Here is a 20387-nt window from a genome sequence, read left to right as displayed (position 1 = left end):
AATGGTTTAATTCCCGATAACTAAACAGGATCGATAACAAAAAATTGATCTAAGTAACTTGTCTAATTCATGATGTTGATATTTGTTGCATCATCATCCTCCTCCTCCAGAATCTCATTGATGGTAACCAGTTCACCTTTATAAAAATCTTTCTTCATATCAAAATTTCTTTCGTCGATAGGAATCTTGTAAAAATATTTGGCTTGTTGAAGAGCTTTATCAAAACCTAATTTATGTTGCTCAATAACAAAACTCTCGACTTCAGCCACGCTTGTTTTCAGTTGACCTATTTCTTTCTCCATGAGTTTGATAGTGTTGTTGTCAATCTCTTTACCATTAGATAACTCCAACATCTTTTCCTTCAGTTGATTGTTATCAATTTGAAGTTGCTTTCTTTCTTCATCACTCTTCAGCCTTTCAGAATTCAGCTCTGTAATCTTACTTTTAAGATTTTCCTTTTTAGACTCACGTTGAGCATTTAACACATTCATTTCTTCCACTTGAAGAGTTAAAGACTTGATCTTTTCATGTGCCTCAGCAAGTTCAGTCTTCATTTTGTCAAATTCAGCATAAGAGATACTAATTGCACTTTTTCCTTCATCATTTTTCCAATCAGAAAGGTTTGACTTAAAAGTTCAATAATAGAATCAGCTAAGGTAGCGACATCAGAAGCTTTCAACATGTTATACGAGGACTCATTCACAGAAGTTTGAATGAACTTCGAAAATTTAGTACTTGCAGCAAAGATTGATTATAGGAGTAATTGTGTTGAAACTCCTTCAGCATGACGATGACGCTGAGAGGACGAATGAGATCTCTTGCCACTTCGAGCTATTTTCTTGTTTTTCTTTAAAGGGCCAACGATATGATCATCATTTACAAGTTCAATGGCTTCCACCTGGGAGATAGGTTCAACCATTTCAACTCCTTCCGCATGATCAGCAATCGGTTCAGGATAAGGAGTTACATCACCCGCCTTATTCAGAAGTTTCGAAAAATAAGACCGTGCTCTTGGATTGGTAGCCACCATTAAATCTGAAAATCAATAAAACATTTAGCAAAGTTAAGAATCTCTGGCTATCTAGCAAAAGTGTGAACAAATACATACCAATGAAATCTTTTCATGGTATTTTTGAAGTGTATAATCGTAACAAAGCACGGGTGGGAATCTGGTAGGAGAAGTGACCGAAAACCTCAATTACACGATGATCATCAGCATCCATAGAGTGGTATGACCAAGAGTTGAACTTCTAAGGTTCGTTAGTCCAATAGAAAGGAAACTTAGGAGTATCACCGTTAAAGAAATATTTTCTTCCATCTTTCTCTATTAAAACCTCCTTTAAAATCCTTATATGAAGAAGTAAAAGGCTTGAGAAAACAAATTCTAGGTTTACTAATTAAAGATAACCAGCTTGGTTGTTTACCAGGTCGAGAGCTATAATAATACAAAAAAGATTTTGGACTAGGAGAAAGTGATAATAATTTACACAAAAAGCTAAAAGCTTGTATAGAAGCCTAACCATTCGGATGGAGTTGGGTGGGAGCAATATTGAGAAAATTAAGTACACCCATTTGAGAATCATTCAATGGAAATCGAATCTGAATATCACTGAAAAAACAAGCATAAAAATAAAAAAAATTCACTCTTGTCATCTTCATGACCATGACAAACATTGTCAACATTCCAGCGCGCCGAAAGGTAATTATATCTTCATCAATATTAGAAGAATAAATTTGGGTATTAGAAAGAAAATCACGAAGCTCATTAGAAGAACGATACCGAGAGAAAAAATCTCGGACTTTAGAGTTAACCCAGTTATAACCAGGACGAGAAGTTCTTTGAGGTGCAATTCCTTCGGCTCTATGGGGTACAACAACAATAGTGGCTTCATTCGAATCTTTCATACATGAAAGAGTAGCAGATGAAGACTTTGATTCTGGATTTTCCTCAGTCCGCACCACTCGACCCATAGATTCACCACCCGCGCTCGAAAAACCCAAAAATTCATCATAAAAAGAAACAGAACTCGAAATAGACATTATACCTTTGAAACAATTTGTTGGATCTCTCGAAAAAAGCACAAAATAAGATAGCACTCAAAATGGAAAATCAAGCAAAGTATTTATAGTGGAGATAAAACCCTAAGAATTGAAACGTCATAACATTTCAAACCATTCAAATATTGTGCATCTAACGGTTGAGTGAGTCTTTCACATCCAATCATTTGTTCTGATCAAGAAAACACACAAAACGAGACATTTAATACAAAATCAAAAATAATTTCAAAAAAGATTTACTGACACGTTTCGTAATATTAGGCATAACGCTTTTCTGAAAAAGTAAAACCTTATGCCTGGGGGGCTAGTGTACTACCAGGATCGAGAGATGTGACCAAGAGGTCATACCGAGAATTACATATATAAAAAAGAGATAAAATAAACATTGTAGTAAGGCCCAAGTTGATAAAGGTCCAAATTAATGGGTGTGCATAAAGTAATAAAGAGGTGCAGAAAGAAAGGCCCAAACAAGGTATAAGCCCAACAAGAAAATCCTATAATAGAGGATTAACCCAAGAGGTAAGGTAGAGTGAATTTTATCTGATAAATGCAAAATTGTTTCTGACTTTGGGATCGGAGCACCTTGCAGGTACACACACCCATCTGTGAGGAGAGAAGCCGAAAGCCCAACAATCGAAAGATCAATGAGAGAAGTCTATTATCAACTTATTTAAGTGATCTCGATCCCTTTTGCAAGAACATATAACCATGTTAAATTTGTCATTCTGTTAAAATATTCGTGTTTTTTTGTTGCACATTTGCTTTAATAAAACAATACCAATCCTTAATCATTCATTATATAGAGGACATAAATTTTTGTTGTCTTTTGTCTTGGTCTTAATAGATAATTAATTTGTTTGATTGTTAATTTATGCTAAGAAAAATGAGAAAACAGTGGACATAGAATCTATCTATAATACAAATAGAAGGCACTTTGAGGGTAAGTTCTAAAAAAAATTCAAAAAGAAAAAATTTAAAATTTTAACTAAAAATAGCAAGCTGAAACTCATTCTGAGAGTGACAAGTGGCACTCTGTATGACATACACGTGTGCAAAACCCCATTTCTTTAAATACTCCCTTTCTTTATATACACTTTCAGCGTTTCTCTCTCCTATTACTCAACTTCCCCGATTTCTCTTTCTTTTTCGTTGCCTTTTGGTGTCTTCTTCTTTGGGCTTCCTGTATGGTTCTTCATTTTTGGCTTCTTCATTTCATTTCTGGCTTCTCCTTCTCGAGGTGATTATTGCTTCTGTTATGTGGATTTTGTTCATCTCATTTACGATTTTTTTCCCATAGCATAAAAATGAAAACTTTTTTGGTTTTTCTTATCAAAGTTTCGTTCTTTTCATGTTTCTACCGTTTCTTTTCTTCTTTGTTGTTCACATGGTTGATTATGTGTTTTTTTGTTACTTTTGACAGCATAAAAATGATATCCATCTACATTTCAGTTTCTGCAGCAACCGGTAGTGGAAGTGGAATGGATTTTCGTTCATATTCAAGCATTAATGATGTGAATGCAATAACAAGAATACATGATTCTTTGACATTCTTAGGAACAACTTGAGTTGGTCATGAATTGGCACTTTAATTAGAATTGGATCAATGTTCTAATTCAAGAACTCACCAAGACTTTGCACCGAACCAAAGCTCACATGGAAGTCCATGTATTGTCAAATTGAATCAAACAACAAGAATTGAAGAATTAACAATTGAATTCAGCCAAAAACAGAAAACTACCGAACAGAAATTGACATACAGCAAAGTACCGAACAGAATTTGAAGAACAAGTAAGCTAGAACATGATTCATGAAGAAGAAACAAAGCTTGAGAATAGAAAACTTATGGAGATGGAAGGAGAGGTGAGTGATCACGCCACTTAGAGTGTGGATACTCCAAGATTAGTGAGTTGCCACCACTTGAGGTTCACCATAGACACCCAAGATAAGACTTGATGAAGGCACCAAAGCTCTTCCAATTTCTCTCTCAAATTGAGTAGAGTTTTCTTACTACAATTTCCAAATCTGATTTGTACAAGCCAAGCACCTCTATTTATAGCCTATAAGGTGCTGAAATGCAAAGCTAATCAAATGCAAATGTGCCCCTAATGACATGCAACTTTCGGCGCCAACTTGTGCATGAAGGAAGTGTGACTTTCCTTCCTAGTTTGGCACCTCCTAACTCATATCTACACTCCCCCCTAACATCCCTTACTAAGTTCACACCCCCCTAAGCTTCTAATATTTCTAAACTACAACTAAGGATGCTTTTTACAAAAGAGGTTTCTTATGTTTCCCTCTTAAGCACCATCTACCAAAGATATTACAAATAAAGAAAACAATTGTCCATTATTTCCTAAGGCCTTGAACATGCTTCTTGTAAGCCTTTGAGGAGAATGAATGACGTCTTGCACATCTACCTCTTGGTCCTCTTCCTCTTCTTGTCCTTGTTGATTGGCTTCTATTTGTCCTTGGCCTTGATCTCCATCAATTAAGGTGAGATCTTTTCCTTCTTTTGTTCGTTTGTCCTCATGGGTTTTTTCATTTTTCACTTTTTTGCTGATTTAATCTCTTCTGGAGTTTTTCCATCTACATTTCAGTTTCTGCAGCAACCGGTAGTGGAAGTGGAATGGATTTTCGTTCATATCCATCTTATGTTCAAGCACCAAGGTGAGATCTTTTCCTTCTTCCGTTCGTGTGTCCTCATGGTTTTTTTCATTTTTCATTTTTCATTTTTTTGCTGATTTAATCTTTTCTGGAGTTTTTCCATCTACATTTCAGTTTCTTTAGCAACCGGTAGTGGAAGTGGATTAAATTTTCGTTCATATCCATCGTATGTTCAAGCACCAAGGTGAGATCTTTTCCTTCTTTTGTTCGTTTGTCCTCATGGTTTTTTTCATTTTTCATTTTTTTTCTGATTTAATCTTTTCTGGAGTTTTTCCATGTATATTTCAGTTTCTGTAGCAACCGATAATGGAAGTGGAATGGATTTTTGTTCATATCCATCGTATGTTCAAGCACCAAGGTCAGATCTTTTCCTTCTTCTATTCGGCTGTCCTCATGGTTTTTTTCATTTTTCACTTTTTTGCTGATTTAATATTTTCTGGAGTTTTTCCATCTACATTTCAGTTTCTGTAGCATCCGGTAGTGGAAGTGGAATGGATTTTCGTTCATATCCATCGTATGTTCAAGCACCAAGGTGAGATATTTTCCTTCTTCTATTCATCTGTCCTCATGGTTTTTTTCATTTTTCACTTTTTTGCTGATTTAATTTTTTCTGGAGATTTTCCATCTACATTTCAGTTTCTGTAGCAACCGGTAGTGGAAGTGGAATGGATTTTCATTCATATCCATCGTATTTTCAAGCACCAAGGTGAGATCTTTTTCTTCTTCTGTTTGTCTGTCCTCATGGTTGTTTTCATTGTTCATTTTTTTGCTGATTAATCGTTAATGGAGTTTTTTTGGGCTACTTAAGGTTTGGACTTCCACTGAAAAAGATATCTTTTTTGTTGTTAAACTTTCTTTGGCAAATTTTGAACACCTTTTTTCCATCTACATTTCAGTTTCTCCAGCAACCTGTAGTGCAACTGTAATGGAATTTTCGTTCATATCCATCATATTTTCAAGCATCAAGGTGAAATCTTTTCCTTCCTTTGTTCTTATGGTTGTTTTCATTGTTCATTTTATTTGCTGATAAAATCGTTAATGGAGTTTTTTTTTGGGCTACTTATTCCCTAACCAAGCATGACCTTCCAGAAGGATGACCCGAAGCATGACACAAGATATGAGGCTAGGTCAAGACCATCCACTAGCCAGTACCACAAAGCCTATCATTCCTCAAAGGATCACCAGGAGCAGAGCCCATGTGTTGGGAGTTGAGCACCAACTAGTTTCTTTGTTTTTAATTTTAGTAGATTAGGTTTCATATAGCATAAATAAGAGTGTACTTAACAATTTGGGCTTGTGCCAAGCCCATTTTCTCTTCATGAGCACCTAGGTTTAGGAAGGGCAACCCTAGCTTCTAGAAACTAGTTTAGGGGGCGACATTGACCTTGGTCAAACCCTATGGTCACCCCTCTTCATTACCTTTTCTACCCTCCCCTCATCTTGCTCTCCAAGTCACTCCTCCCTATATAAAGGGTGTCTTCCCCCATGTAATGAAACATTGAATTTTGAATAGAAAATAAACTCTGTCAGAATGTTTAGTGAGCTGAGTCTCTTAAAGGTTCTTGGGTCTTATCTTGTGAGTATAGTGCACTTCAAGTGGCGGCTTTTCACCACTCATCTTGGAAGCTCCCATCCTTCCAAGTGGCGTGATCCATCTTCCATTCCATAAGCTTCCTCTCATCTCTCTTTTTTCTTTCTTCCATTACGCCTTCCATATTTCCATTTCCATTTTCTTATTTGTTCTTAATTTTTTATTCGGTCTTGCTTCCTTCCATCTTATTTTATTTTAATTTTCGCACCTCATCATCATCATCACCTTATATTGTGTTTTTCTCTTTACCCTCTAGAAGTGAACCTTCACACTTACTTAACCACTTGGTTAAATTCGTGTCCAGTGGGAATCCTCTTTGAGTTTCTCACCATATTCTGTCTAAAACAAAAACTCATAAACAAAGTGTCACCATAAATGTGCAATCCTAATTTCTCAGTATACTTCTTTGAAAAAATTGGTTCAACTAGCCATCAAGGTTGAATCACAAATTTTAAAGAAAAATTCTTTTAAAAATACTCATAATCATCTGTACAAGAAATTTGCTATTTACATACCGATTATTACATACGAATTCAAATCCGTATGTAAATTGAACATTACATACGGATTTGAATCCATATGTAAAGTGACGTTACATACGGATTTTTACATACGGATCTTGATCTGTATGTAAAGTAAGCATTACATACGGATTTTTACATACGGATCCAAATCCGTATGTAACATTACATACGAATTTGGATTCGTATGTAAAGTCAGCGTTACATACGAATTTTTATATACAAATTTGGATTCGTATGTAAAGTGAGCATTACATACGAATTTTTACATACAAATTTGGATTAAATATTTTAATAATTGTAATAATAATATTGATATTAGTGATAATATTAGTATTAATATTCTTATTAATATTAATATTAATAATTTAATAATAATATTAGTAATAATAATATTAATATTAATAATATTAATAATAATATTATTAATATTAATAATAATATTATTAATATTATTAATATTAATAATATTAATATTAATATTAATAATATTAATAATATTATTAATAATATTAATAATATTAATAATATTTATAATATTTATAATACTTAATAATATTAACAATACTTAATAATATTAACAATACTTAATAATATTGAGAATATTATTAATGTTAATAATATTATTAATGTTAATAATTTTAATAATGTTAATAATTTTAATAATGTTAATAATTTTAATAATGTTAATAATTTTAATAATATAAATGATATTAATAATAATAATAGGTATAATAAAAATCATAATGTGACAAAAAAATTTGTCTGGTGTAGTGGTTAAAGTTTCTTTGGTAATTGAATGGACTTGGGTTTGAGTCTTGGCCACTATATTGTGCTCTCCTACATCCACACGACACCTTAGGCTATAAATAGATTGATTTTTTCTTTCATATGTTTGTTACAACTAACTTCTTTTTTGTCTGAATGAAGTTGATATACTATAATTCTCTTTATGTGCATTAAAGACTTTCTTTCTAAAATGTATTGATTTCAACAACATCAATCTTGAGAAAAAATAATTTTTGAATTTTGAAAGTAAAATGACATTTTCTTTGAATTTGGAAGACTAAAAAAAGTTTTAGGTTTAAGGGAGTTAAATTATCAATTTTTAAATTTGAAAGACTACAAACCCACTTTTAAATTTGAAGGCTACAATAAAATATGATTTAAAATTTATAGACTAAAAGAATATTTTATTTAAAAATTTAAAATTAAATTTTCCATTATGTTGTAATGTGTCATTACTTGGAATTGTTAACTACGTGAGTAATAGGTATAATATAGCTAGTAACAAGGAATAAAAAAAAGGTTGTCTTAAATTTGAAAACTAAACCAAAAAATTTTAATTTTAGAAGAATAAAGGCAAAGTTTCAAGGATTAACAATATATTTAAATCTACATGTTTCATACTAAAAGTATTTAGTTCTAACCCTTTGAATAAAATGAACATATTTTGTACAGGGCACAAAAACAACAAATTTAAATTGTAATTTATATTTAAAAAATAATTGTGTGAAATGAGGTTGATTCTAAGCACTCATATTACTACCATATTCTAAGGCTTAGGGTTTAATAAAAATGGAGCTCATTCAGTGCTGTTATAACGCTGCAATCTCAGCTCATTGTACGGCCGTGCATCTCATTACATCCTCAATAGTGTGCTGTGTAGGCAAGAGCAAGTTCACTCAATGGTTCCTAATTGTCTGATTCGAACGTTAAGTCCATCATTCACAAACCACACAACTACCCAAATTCTATTGGGCTCTCTGCTGCAACACAAACCCAATGCTTTCCTTTTATACTTCAAATACTTCACTTCAAGCACCACTTTTGATTCTGAATCAGATGGAAATCACCACAAAGATGACACCTTTACCGTGTCTTATCTCATTAACTCATGTGGGGTGTCCCCTAAATTGGCCCGGGAACTCTCCAACAGGATTAATTTGAAGAACTCAGATGGCCCTAATGCTGTTATTGATCTTCTCAGCAGCTATGGGTTCTCCAAATCCCAGATTTCAAAACTTGTGGAGAATAATCCCAAATTGATTTGTGCAAATGCCGAGAATACCCTTTTGCCGAAACTCAAGTTCTTCCGTTCTATTGGGGTTTCCGACACTGACTTGCCTAAGATCCTAATTAGAGGCCGTCATATCTTGTGCAGAAGCCTGGAAAAATGCCTCATTCCGCGTTATGAGATCCTAAGGAGCGCACTTCTTGACGATGAGGAAGTTCTTAGGTCTTTGAAAAGTTCCCCATTTGGTTTTTCATTTAGTGACACGAAAAAAAACTTGGTTCCAAACATTGAGGTTTTGAGGAAATGTGGTGTGCCCCAATCTTCCATCTCTTACCTGATGACACATGCTGGAACTCTGGCCTACCGAGAACATTCCAAATTTGTGGAAGTTGTCAACACTGCTAAGGAAATTGGGTTTAATCCTTTGAGAGTAAATTTTATTGTGGCTATTGAAGTGCTTAGTAAGAGGAAGGCAGTGTGGGAATCAAGGTTTGAGATTTATGAGAGATGGGGATGGGACGGGGAAATGGCTCTTCGAGTAATTCGGAAGTTTCCTGCTGTTATAAAGCTGTCAGGAGACGTTTACCAAAAAAAATGAGTTTCCTTGTGAAGGAGATGGGTTGTCCATCAGAAGCTATTGCTGAATATCCTGTGGTGGTAGGTTACAACTTGGAGAAGAGGATTATCCCTAGATTTTCGGTTATCAAAATCTTGAAATCAAAGGGTTTGCTTTTGAGAACAGTTTTCCCTTTAGTTCCTTTATTTGCATAAATGAAAGTACTTTTTTGGAGAAATTTGTTGTCAATTTTCAGAAAGATTTGCCTATAGTGCGAGATGTCTACAGCAGTTTGATCAAACAACAGAGTGTAATATAATCTTGGAAGGATTTTGCAGGTGATTGTTCTAACTTTCAAGTTTTCTATTTCAATGCTGATTTTTGTTAGCCTTTTTTGTGTTAGTATTGAGTTTTATTGTTCTTGACGGTGAGATTTCTGGCCAGACTTATAGCATAATGATTTTGGATCAAGTATATAAATCCATGTAGTGGTGATTTTCATTTCAGTAAATTGGTTTATTTATTTTTGTTGATAGCACACCACATTTAATGAAAAGTTCTATATTTTGTTGGCTTAGAGTAATTCTGTTGAATTTTATCTTGATTGTTTTTCTCTTGTTTTAATGAGAGAATTTGTTTAAGCTCAGTAGTCTGTTATGGTGCATTGAGAGATTTTTTATTATGCTTGTTTAGCTTAAAATTGTCACTAGTGCATTCTGCTTCTTGAATTCATGGATATATTAAAATTTGGACTATCATCAACTACTAGTTATCTCTATTGGCAAGACCAGAGAGTAGTTAGTTGGATAGTTTGTTAGCTAGCATTGGTAGGTTGTTACAATTAGCTTAAATAGGAGAGTTGAGAAGTGAGCATTAGAATCTGTATTAGTACTCATTCTACACAATGACTCTAGGTAAGGATGCACTAGTTGTCAGTGGTTGGTGAATCTAGGTATAAGAATGTTTGGGGATGTCTCTTTTGTTCGTTCTGGTATTTTGAGGCTTCATTATTTAATCTTCTAATTTCAACTTTATATTTTGTTACTCTTTTCAGGTTACATCTATTTATTTGATGGGTTTGTACTGCTTTATCCTATTTGACAACTTTGCAATGCCTTCAGGCTTGTGACTATTATCTTTATGCATGGCTGAAGTTATATAGTAGTTTATAAATGTTAAGTTCTTTATATACGTATAATCCTTGTATGGATATGTTTCAAAAGAAATGGAACTAATGAATTTTGTTAAATGGTAACATTTTCACAATTGTTTTTTGTAATTAGAGTTTATTTAGTTGATGTAATGACATGGTGTTATACAATAAAGGAATCTATTTATAATACACCTAGAATATACTTCTAGGGCAACTTTTGCCATGTGTCAGCACATGGAAATTTTGCAAGAAATAAATAAAAAACAATTTAACCAAAAGTAATAAAAAAATGCACGACGTGGCTCGCTCTACGATTGACATGTGGCACGTCTTCTTTTTATCTAACCCTCATTGACTTTTCACTTTCTCTCACACTAATGTAGTGTTTGGATCAAGGGGTGGTCCTATAGCGCGAACGGATTATATGGTGGCCACCCAGTTTGGTTATGTGAGAGGGAGAGGGTGAGTGTGAGAGTGAATGGAAATGAGAGTGGTTTGAGGGTCATCTGAAATATAAAGAGAAAGGAGAGTGAAAAGCATGGAAAACCACATGAGATTGGTTGAAAGACCATGGTGCCCTTATTCACATTACACAACAGTAACCTTTTACTTTTCATGGAACCAGCTACTGCAAGCACTGCACCACAACACCACAATGGCCAGTTAGTATGCATGAGATTCATGACTTCGATGTAGAAATTTCTTTGACCAATTTGAATGAATATGAATGCAAGAGTGTGTTGGTGAGAGAGTAGGTGCATCATAATTGTGATACACGATTATATAAGGGCCTTCGAAGCTAAGCAAACACCACATCTGTCTAGCCTTCACACAGAGAGTTGCATTGTTATAGGGTGCTTGGAGATGGTCTTCAGTAAGCATGGAGGTAGGAGAGTGAGTTTGGTAGTTAATGTTTGTCCTGGGGTTAGGTTTTTTTTTTTCATTTTAGTTTCTAGCATAATCGATTATCATTGCAAAATAACGCACTACATAATCGATTATGTAGTTAAAAACAATTGATAATCGATTATGGTCGTGACATAATCGGTTATCTAAGAATTTTTGGCAATCATAGTCGATTATGAGAGCTTTGTTATTTTGACCATAATCGATTATTTGTTACCATAATCGATTATGTTAGACTTTGAACTGCAAGAATAGTCGATTATGCCTATTAAATGTTTGGATAATCGATTATGTGACTTTTTTTAAGAAAAGTGATAATCGATTATGTTCATGATTTTCCAGATTTTTGATTTTTTGATTATTATTTTTTGAATAATTTTTCAGGCACACTTTGATCTTGTTGACAGTTGCATTGTCTTGTGATTTTGTTGTGCTCTCTTGAGGTATGTGATTTTTTTAAAAAATGTATGTTTTATTTATGTTTAAATTGTGTTTGGAATTGAATTTGTTTAAATTATTTGAAAGTAGTTATTCATGTTAATTAGTTTGTAATTTTAGATGTCAATATTTAGGAGAAATTTATTAATTATATTAGTAAATAAATTATTGTGATAAGTTGTTTATGTAATTGTATATTGGAAGGAAATTTTTTTATGAAATATCAATATTTGTTTTGTGTGAGATGAATTGAAATTATAGATATGAATATGTATTTTAAAAATATTATTATTCAAAAGATTATAAAAAAAATTGTAGTAATTAAAAAAGGCAGAAAAAGTTAGAGAAGAAATTTGAATTTTAATAAAATATGTGTAGATATTTTTATTTTTTGAACATTTAATTGTTTATAAAAAAATAGATTTATTTATTTATAGAAAATATTTTTACAGAATGAAAATATAAATTTTTAATGTTTACTTTTTTTTCTTAGGTTTTACATAAATTATTAATCTTATAATTAGAAATAATGTTTTATTTATTTTGTGTTTAATTAAAATTATGAAATTTGGTTTACATTATGATTGTTTAGGGGCCATAGATAAGAGTCATGTACGTGTTAAGGTTGCACGTGCTGATGCACCTCGTTTTGTAGGGAGAAAAGATTGGCCAACTCAAAACATATTTGCAGCTTGTGACTTTGACATGAAGTTCACATATGTCCTGGCCGGTTGGGAAGGAACTGCCTCAGATTCAAGGATATTTAAAGACGCTTTGGTACGAGACAATCATTTGGTTATTCCAGAAGGTTACTTTTAGGAGATTGGGTGTGCACAACAATAAATAGGTTATAATAGTATATAATAACGCAACTTTCCACTATCTTTGTAAGAAAATACTATCTTGGTGATGTAGATTTTGTGTTAAAACCAAATATAATAACACCTTATCGCGAGATTAGATACCTTTTGAAAGAATATTTGCGAAGAGGGCCACAAAATGCTAAAGAGCTGTTTAATTATTGAAATTCATCACTTAGAAATGTAAATGAGAGAACATTTGAGGTGTTGAAAAAACGATTTCCAATTATAGGGAGTGGGACTGAGCCACATTATGATGTCGATACTATGGCAAAATTTGTTTTAGGTTGTTGTATTCTGCATAACTTTTTTTGCGGAGTCGACAATGATGAGTCTCTGATTGAAGAAGTAGATCATGAATTGTTACAAGAAGATGTACAACCAACCTCTACTTATGCTCGTGAGTATGATTATAGGGTAGGGTGTCATATTAAAGACACTGTAGCAAACAAAATGAAAGATTATGTAAACAATTAATTTGATGAAATAATTTATTTTCTGTTTTCTTCCAATGTTTGTCATCCTAACTTTATTTAAGTAAATTAATGGATCGCGGGAAGAATGTTGCTCTAGATTCATCAGGTGGTTTGAGAGAGTTCACTAGGTGGACGACAAAGATGAACCTAGTTATGTTAAATGCAATGATTGAAGAGGTCTGTCGAGGTTGCAGAATTGACAGAAGTTGTACTAGTCAAGGATATACTAACATTGTTATGGCTCTACACGAGACTGCATTATCGGCGATTAAGAAAAATCATGTAAAAAATCGTCAAAAAAGCCTCAAGGACAAGTGGAGGGAAGTACATGACTTGTTCGATGGATTGATTGATTACGCATGGAACCAAACCACCAAATGTTTTGAAGCGGATGACGAAGTTTGGAATGACTTGATCAAGGTACGATGATAAGTATATTTTACAACAAATACATTTGACTGCACATTGGGCATAATGTACTAACATGTCACATGTATTGAGGCCAAACCATTTGCGGCGAAATGGCGTGTCAATCCCATTCGCAATTATAACCTAATGGATGAGTTGTGATCTAATGATAGAGCCACAGGAAGTCGGGTCAGGACAACCCATGACATCAATTCACATCCGGACATAAATAATTTCAGTGTCAACCTTGACGACAATAATATGAATTATATACTCGAGCAACCCAACTTTGAAGAGGCACATGACTACGTCCCACGGTCACTTGATCCTCATATTCAATCAAGTGACACTCCTTCTATGCCTTTTGCGGGCACATCCTCATCTCGAGGATAAAAAAAGAAAAGGGCCCACCATGGACGAAATTGATGAACATTTTGTTTTGTTAAATACAAACCTTCAACAATGTGTTTCATCAATGAAGGATGAAAATTAGAATGCCTCTGACTTGGTTGACATTGCTCGTGCACAAACAATCTCAACACAAGATATAGCTGCGGAAATTAGACAAAGAAATGACTTATATGCTGAGCATGTACACCATCATCGTACCAGTACTCTGAGTCTGATATTTGGGCAATGCTGGTGGAACTTAACATTTAGGATGAACAGGTCATGGATCAATGCTACGAGTTTTTATGTGAGCATCTTGGAAAAGTTCAACAACTATTTGGGATGTCATATGAGCGTCGCATGACAAAGTTGTTTGCAATTATGACTAGACATTATATCTCTGCGTCGGCGTTACCTTCATGTCTTTCAATTACATGTTGTCCTTTTATTTCATTTGACTTATTATGTAATTTGTCTGTGTTTGTTTATTATTGGACAATTAGGATAAGAACTTTTAATATTTTACCTTAGGACTTTTAGTATTGTATTTTCATTGGTCATGTAATATTTTCTTTGTGAAGTTGTATTATTGTGTTTCATAACATCTACCATTATGTTTATGGTATTGTGTTAACTTTTGTTTACTTATATATTGTAGTAATTGTATTATACATGACATCATCATTCTAGAAACGTAACAGAACCCATAAAGGTAAAGTTCCAACAGAAGATGTTGCAATTTCTCCTCAGCCAACAACGAGGATTGAACAAGTTCTTGATTATTCAAGATACTTTAGTACAAAACGTCAAATGCCGGTGTTTGAAAAAATGTTTCACGCAAGACCAATATTATCACCCAAAGCTATGCATATTTCTCAGTAATCATATTGCATTCAAAACAATATGATTATTTAAATAAGTAGCATAAAACATTAATATTAAATAACAATTTGTCAATGTTCAACGTCAAAAATAACAATTCATTAATGTTCAACATGAAAATTATAAATAAAAATAACAATGACAATAACATAATGGTAACACAATCAATGACCTTGATGATGTCGAATGTCATTTAGAGTATCCTCAATTCGGTCCATCATTTGATAAACCATGTCAATGCGGATATTCATGTTATGTATCCCAGACAAAATTTGGGTTAACAGTTCAGTTTGATTGGGGATTGTCGGCTCAAGTTGACCACCTTCAACATCTTGTTCTGGCAATTGATTCTCTTCATCATTTTCTTTGTTTGACTGGTGAGGCCTACCAAGTTGTCATACGCCATTGACCTGAAATATATTTAATTTTGTCATACTCTTTTTCCCAAATTAATGATTCCGTCGTAACATCATTGCTTATTCATTTGACAAGTTGAAGCCTCTGTTTTGAAGCAGATGACGAAGTTTGGAATGACTTGATCAATGTACGATCATAAGCATATGTTAAATGTAATAGATTTCACTGCACATTCGGCCATAATGTACTAATATGTGACATTAATGTAGGTCAAACCATCTCCGACGAAATGGAGTGTCAATCCCTTTCGCCATGATAATCTAATGGAAGAGTTGTGGTCTAATGACAGAACCACCGAAAGTTGGGTCAGAACAGCCTATAACATCAATTTATCTCCAGACATAAGTAATTTCATTGTCAACCTTGATGATAATAATATAGATTATTTACCCGAGCAACCCAACTTTGAAGAGGCAAATGACTACGTACCACGGTCACCTGTTCCTCATATTCAATCAAATGACATTCCCTCACTCAAACATTCATTCTATGCCTTCTGCGGGGTCTACGGGCACATCCTCATCTCGAGGATGAAAAGGAAAAGGGCCCACCATGGACGGAAATGATGAACATTTTGCTTTGTTGACTACAAATCTTAGTCATCCGCTTCAAAACAGAGGCTTCGACTTGTCGAATGAACAAGCAATGATGTTAGGATGTGATCATTACTTTGAAAAAAATAGTATGATAAAATTAAATATATTCCAGATCAATGGCGTATGGCAACTTGGTAGGCCTCACTAGTCAGACGAAGAAAATGATGAAGAGGATCAATTGTCAGAACAAGATGGTCAACCTGAGCCGGTAATCTCCAATCAAATCGAACTGTTAACCCAAATTTTGTCTAGGATACATAACATGAATATTCGCATTGGCATGATTGATCAAAGGATGAACCGAATTGAGGATACTCTGAATGACATTCGACATCATCAAAGTCATTGATTGTATTATCATTATGTTATTGTTATTTTTATTTATAATTTTCATGTTGAACATTAATGAATTGTTATTTTTGACGTTGAACATTGACAAATTGTTATTTAATATTAAGGTTTTATGCTACTTATTTAAATAATCATATTGTTTTGAATGCAATATGATTACCGAGGAATATGCATAGCTTTTGGTAATAATACTGGTCTTGCGTGAAACCTTTTTTCAAACACCAGCATTTGACGTCTTGTACTAAAGTATCTTGAATAATCAAGAACTTGTTCAATCCTCGTTATTGGCTGAGGAGGAATTGCAACATCTTCTGTTGGGGCTTTACCCTTATGAGTTCTGTTACGTTTCTAGGATGATGATGCCATGTATGATACAATTACTACAATATATAAGTAAGCAAAAGTTAACATAATACCATAAACATAATGGTAGGAGTTATGAAACACAATAGTACAACTTCACAAAGAAAATATTACATGACCAATGAAAATACAATACTAAAAGTCGTAAGGTAGAATATTAAAAGTTCTTATCCTAATTGTCTAATAATAAACAAATTACATAATAAGTCAAAGGACAACATGTAATTGAAAGACATGAAGGTAACACCGACGCAGAGATATAACGCCTAGTCATAAATGCAAACAACTTTGTCATGCGACGCTCATATGATGACATCCCAAATAGTTGCTTAACTTTTCCAATATGCTCACATGAAAACTCGTAGCATTGATCCATGACCTGTTCATCCTAAATGTTAAGCTCCACCAGCATTGCCCAAATATTAGACTCAGAGTACTGGTACGATGATGGTGTACATGCTCAACATATAAGTCGTTTCTTCGTCTAATTTCCGCAGCTATATCTTGTGTTAAGATTGCTTGTGCACGAGCAATGTCAACCAAGTCAGAGGCATTCTGATTTTCATCGTTCATTGATGAAACACATTGTTGGAGCTTTGTATTTAACAAAGGAAAATATTCATCAATTTAGTCCATGGTGGGCCCTTTTCTTTTTTAACCTCAAGATGAGGATGTGCCCGCAGAAGGCATAGAAGGAGTGTCACTTGATTGAATATGAGGAGCAGGTGACCGTGGGACGTAGTCATCTGCCTTTTCAAAGTTGGGTTGCTCGGGTATATAATTCATATTATTGTCGTCAAGGTTGACACTGAAATTATTTATGTCCGGATGTGAATTGATGTCATGGGTTGTCTTGACCCGACTTCCTGTGGCTCTATCATTAGACCACAACTCATCCATTAGGTTATAATGCGAATGAGATTCACACGCCATTTTGCCGCAAATGGTTTGACCTCAATACATGTGACATGTTAGTACATTATGCCCAATATGTAATCAAATGTATTTGTTGTAAAATATACTTATCATCGTACCTTGATCAAGTCATTCCAAACTTCGTCCCTCGCTTCAAAATGTTTGGTTCCATGCAAAATCACTCAATCCACTGAACAAGTCATGTAATTCCCTCCACTTGTCCTTGACGATTTTTTACATGATTTTTCTTAATCGTCGATAATCCAGCCTCGTGTAAAGCCATAACAATGTTAGTATATCCTTGATTGGACCAACTTCTGTCAATTCTACAACCTCGACGGACCTGTTCAATCATTGCATTTAGCATAATTAGGTCCATCTCTGTCGTCCACCTAGTGAACTCTCTCAAACCACTTGATGAATCTGAAGCAACATTCCATCTGATTTACTTAAATAAAGTTAGGATAACAAACATTGGAACAAAAGAGAAAATATATTTCTTTAAGCAAATTAATTGTTTACATAATCTTGCCACATTTTGTTTGCTATAATGTCTCTAATATGACACCCTAGCCTAGAATCACGAGCATGGGTAGAGGTTAGTTGTACATCTTCTTGTAACAATTCATGATCTACTTCTTTAAACAAAGACTCATCATTGTCGACCCCACGAAGAAAGTTATGCAGAATACAACAAGCTAAAAAGAATAACTATCTACATTTATTATTAAAAAATCATATTTAAATTAAATGTAATTTATAAAAGCACTATTAAAAAAATTAAATAAAAATTAATTTTAAAATAAAAATATAATTAATTACTATATTAATTAAATTAGATATTGTTCTCGAACTAGATTGGGGAGTGGGAGAACTATTGTCTTCGGATGTTACTCGGTCGGTCGTGTCTCGTTCCTCCTTCAGTCTTCTTCGCCGAACGGCTCCTCAGGCTGGTGGGGTACCTGCAAATGGCACTCCAACGCTCAAGTCAGTGGGGTATCGTATTCGGCTGGTTAGAATACTGTAGATAATGACGTACCTTCTTCCTTGGAATGCGTGATATTTATATTACCTTGATGGGCCCTTGCTGTTGGGCCGGATTAGGGGGTTATTTAGCGATTAGGGTTGGATTAGGTCGTTTCCTAACCATGGGTTAACCTTTGCTAATTGGGTCAACCTTTGACTTGAGCACCTTGTGTCGGTCGGCCACATATTACACGTGGTCGACCTCGTACCTTAAAGTAGGGTCTTATCGCATGGGTTGACCGGGTCCATGGACCGGTCGGTCATCCTAGTACAGATATTATTTTAAAAACTAAAAAATTATTATATCTAAATTTTGTTATAATTAATAAAAAATTATAAACTAATTTTTAATTAGATGTCAAAGTTTAACAATAGATTTTTAATTTTAAATTAATTAATAATTAAACTATTGATAATTAATTAAATACGATTTTAAAAATTAATTACTTTAGAAACTATTAAATTTTTAGTTTTTAAAATAATAATCAACTAGTTAATATAGTAATTAATTATTTTTTATCTTTAAAATTATTGTTTATTTAATAATTTTTTTTAATAAAGTAAAATATGTGCTTTAGAATAATATATTTGCAGAGAATTAATTCTTATCATTTAAACATTTTTAAAAGTTAAATTTGGTTATTTCTTCTTTACTACAATATAAAAAATTATTATTATTATTAAAATGATAAAAAAATATTAATAAATATATAAAATAAAATTATAATAAATAATAAAATTTAGGAAATAACAATTCTTATAAATAATTAAAATAATTATAAAGAATAAATAAAACTAAATAATAGTAATAATAATAAAATTAAAATTATTAATTAATTATAAAATATCTTTTTTTATTTAGTTAAAATTAATTTATAATAATAATATAAATAAATAAAATATTATATATCTGTATATATATATATAAATATATTGTTTTATAATTTATAAAATTTATTATATATATCAAGTTAAAATATATATTATATTAAATATATTTTTATAATTATTAAAATTTACGTAATATCATTAAAAATTCAAAATTACACTTAATTTTAGTTGTATAAAAATATTTAATAATATTATTAATAAAAATAAATAATAATAATAAAAATAAATGTAGTTATTTATATACTATTATTATTATTATTAATTATAAAAAAAAATATAAATTAATTAATTATTTTTTATTATTCTTATATTTTTAAAGGTAAGAGTAAGTTTTTAAACTTACAGTTTACATTTTTTTTAAAAATTAAAATTTTCACACAACCTTCACATGAGTTACAAAATTCATTAAACTTTTCTCACAAATCTACTCTAACATACCTCAATCCAAAACAACTTCACTTTCCTCTCAAATCACACCAAATTCACTCCTTCAAATCTCCTCCACAATCCAAACACAACCATGCAGCAGATTAATTATGCATTGAACTCATCATCAACACTTAGATTTTTACTTTTTCAATTACTTATTCGTATAATATGATTAATTCTCATTATGACATTGCTTTCACAAGAAAAAAGTTTCATCTAATTTCCTTGAAGGTTGTATTTGTCCTATCTCATCTTTATGCATGTAATATTACAAGTATCGTTACTTACTTTTTACAAATATGGACCTTGGATAATGTACTACCAGGACCGAGAAATGTGACCGAGAGGTCATACCGAGAATTACATATATAAAAAAAGAGATCAAATAAACACTGTAGTAAGGCCCAACTTGATAAAGGTCCAAATTAATGGGTGTGCATAAAGTAATAAAGAGGTGCGGAAAGAAAGGCCCAAACAAG

At 32.7% G+C, this 20387-nt stretch overlaps 1 long non-coding RNA gene and 1 pseudogene across 2 annotated transcripts; both read left to right on the top strand.

Annotated features, from left to right (window-relative positions):
* Nucleotides 1-8397: 8397 nt before the first annotated feature.
* LOC150027199 (transcription termination factor MTERF15, mitochondrial-like) lies at nt 8398-10650 on the top strand (annotated as a pseudogene). The gene is made up of 2 exons (XR_016521710.1): nt 8398-9745; nt 10462-10650. The product of XR_016521710.1 is annotated as a transcription termination factor MTERF15, mitochondrial-like (transcript).
* A 656-nt stretch (nt 10651-11306) lies between these two features.
* Nucleotides 11307-12631, top strand: LOC150027198 (uncharacterized). Its single transcript, XR_016521711.1, has 3 exons — nt 11307-11446; nt 11851-11909; nt 12497-12631. It is a non-coding gene; the product is annotated as an uncharacterized LOC150027198 (long non-coding RNA).
* Nucleotides 12632-20387: the final 7756 nt, after the last annotated feature.

Source organism: Phaseolus vulgaris, chromosome 6 (genome assembly GCF_051622355.1).
Source record: "Phaseolus vulgaris cultivar YP4 chromosome 6, ASM5162235v1, whole genome shotgun sequence".
Classification (NCBI taxonomy): Eukaryota; Viridiplantae; Streptophyta; class Magnoliopsida; order Fabales; family Fabaceae; genus Phaseolus; species Phaseolus vulgaris.
This window is presented reverse-complemented; position numbering and strand designations above follow the sequence as displayed.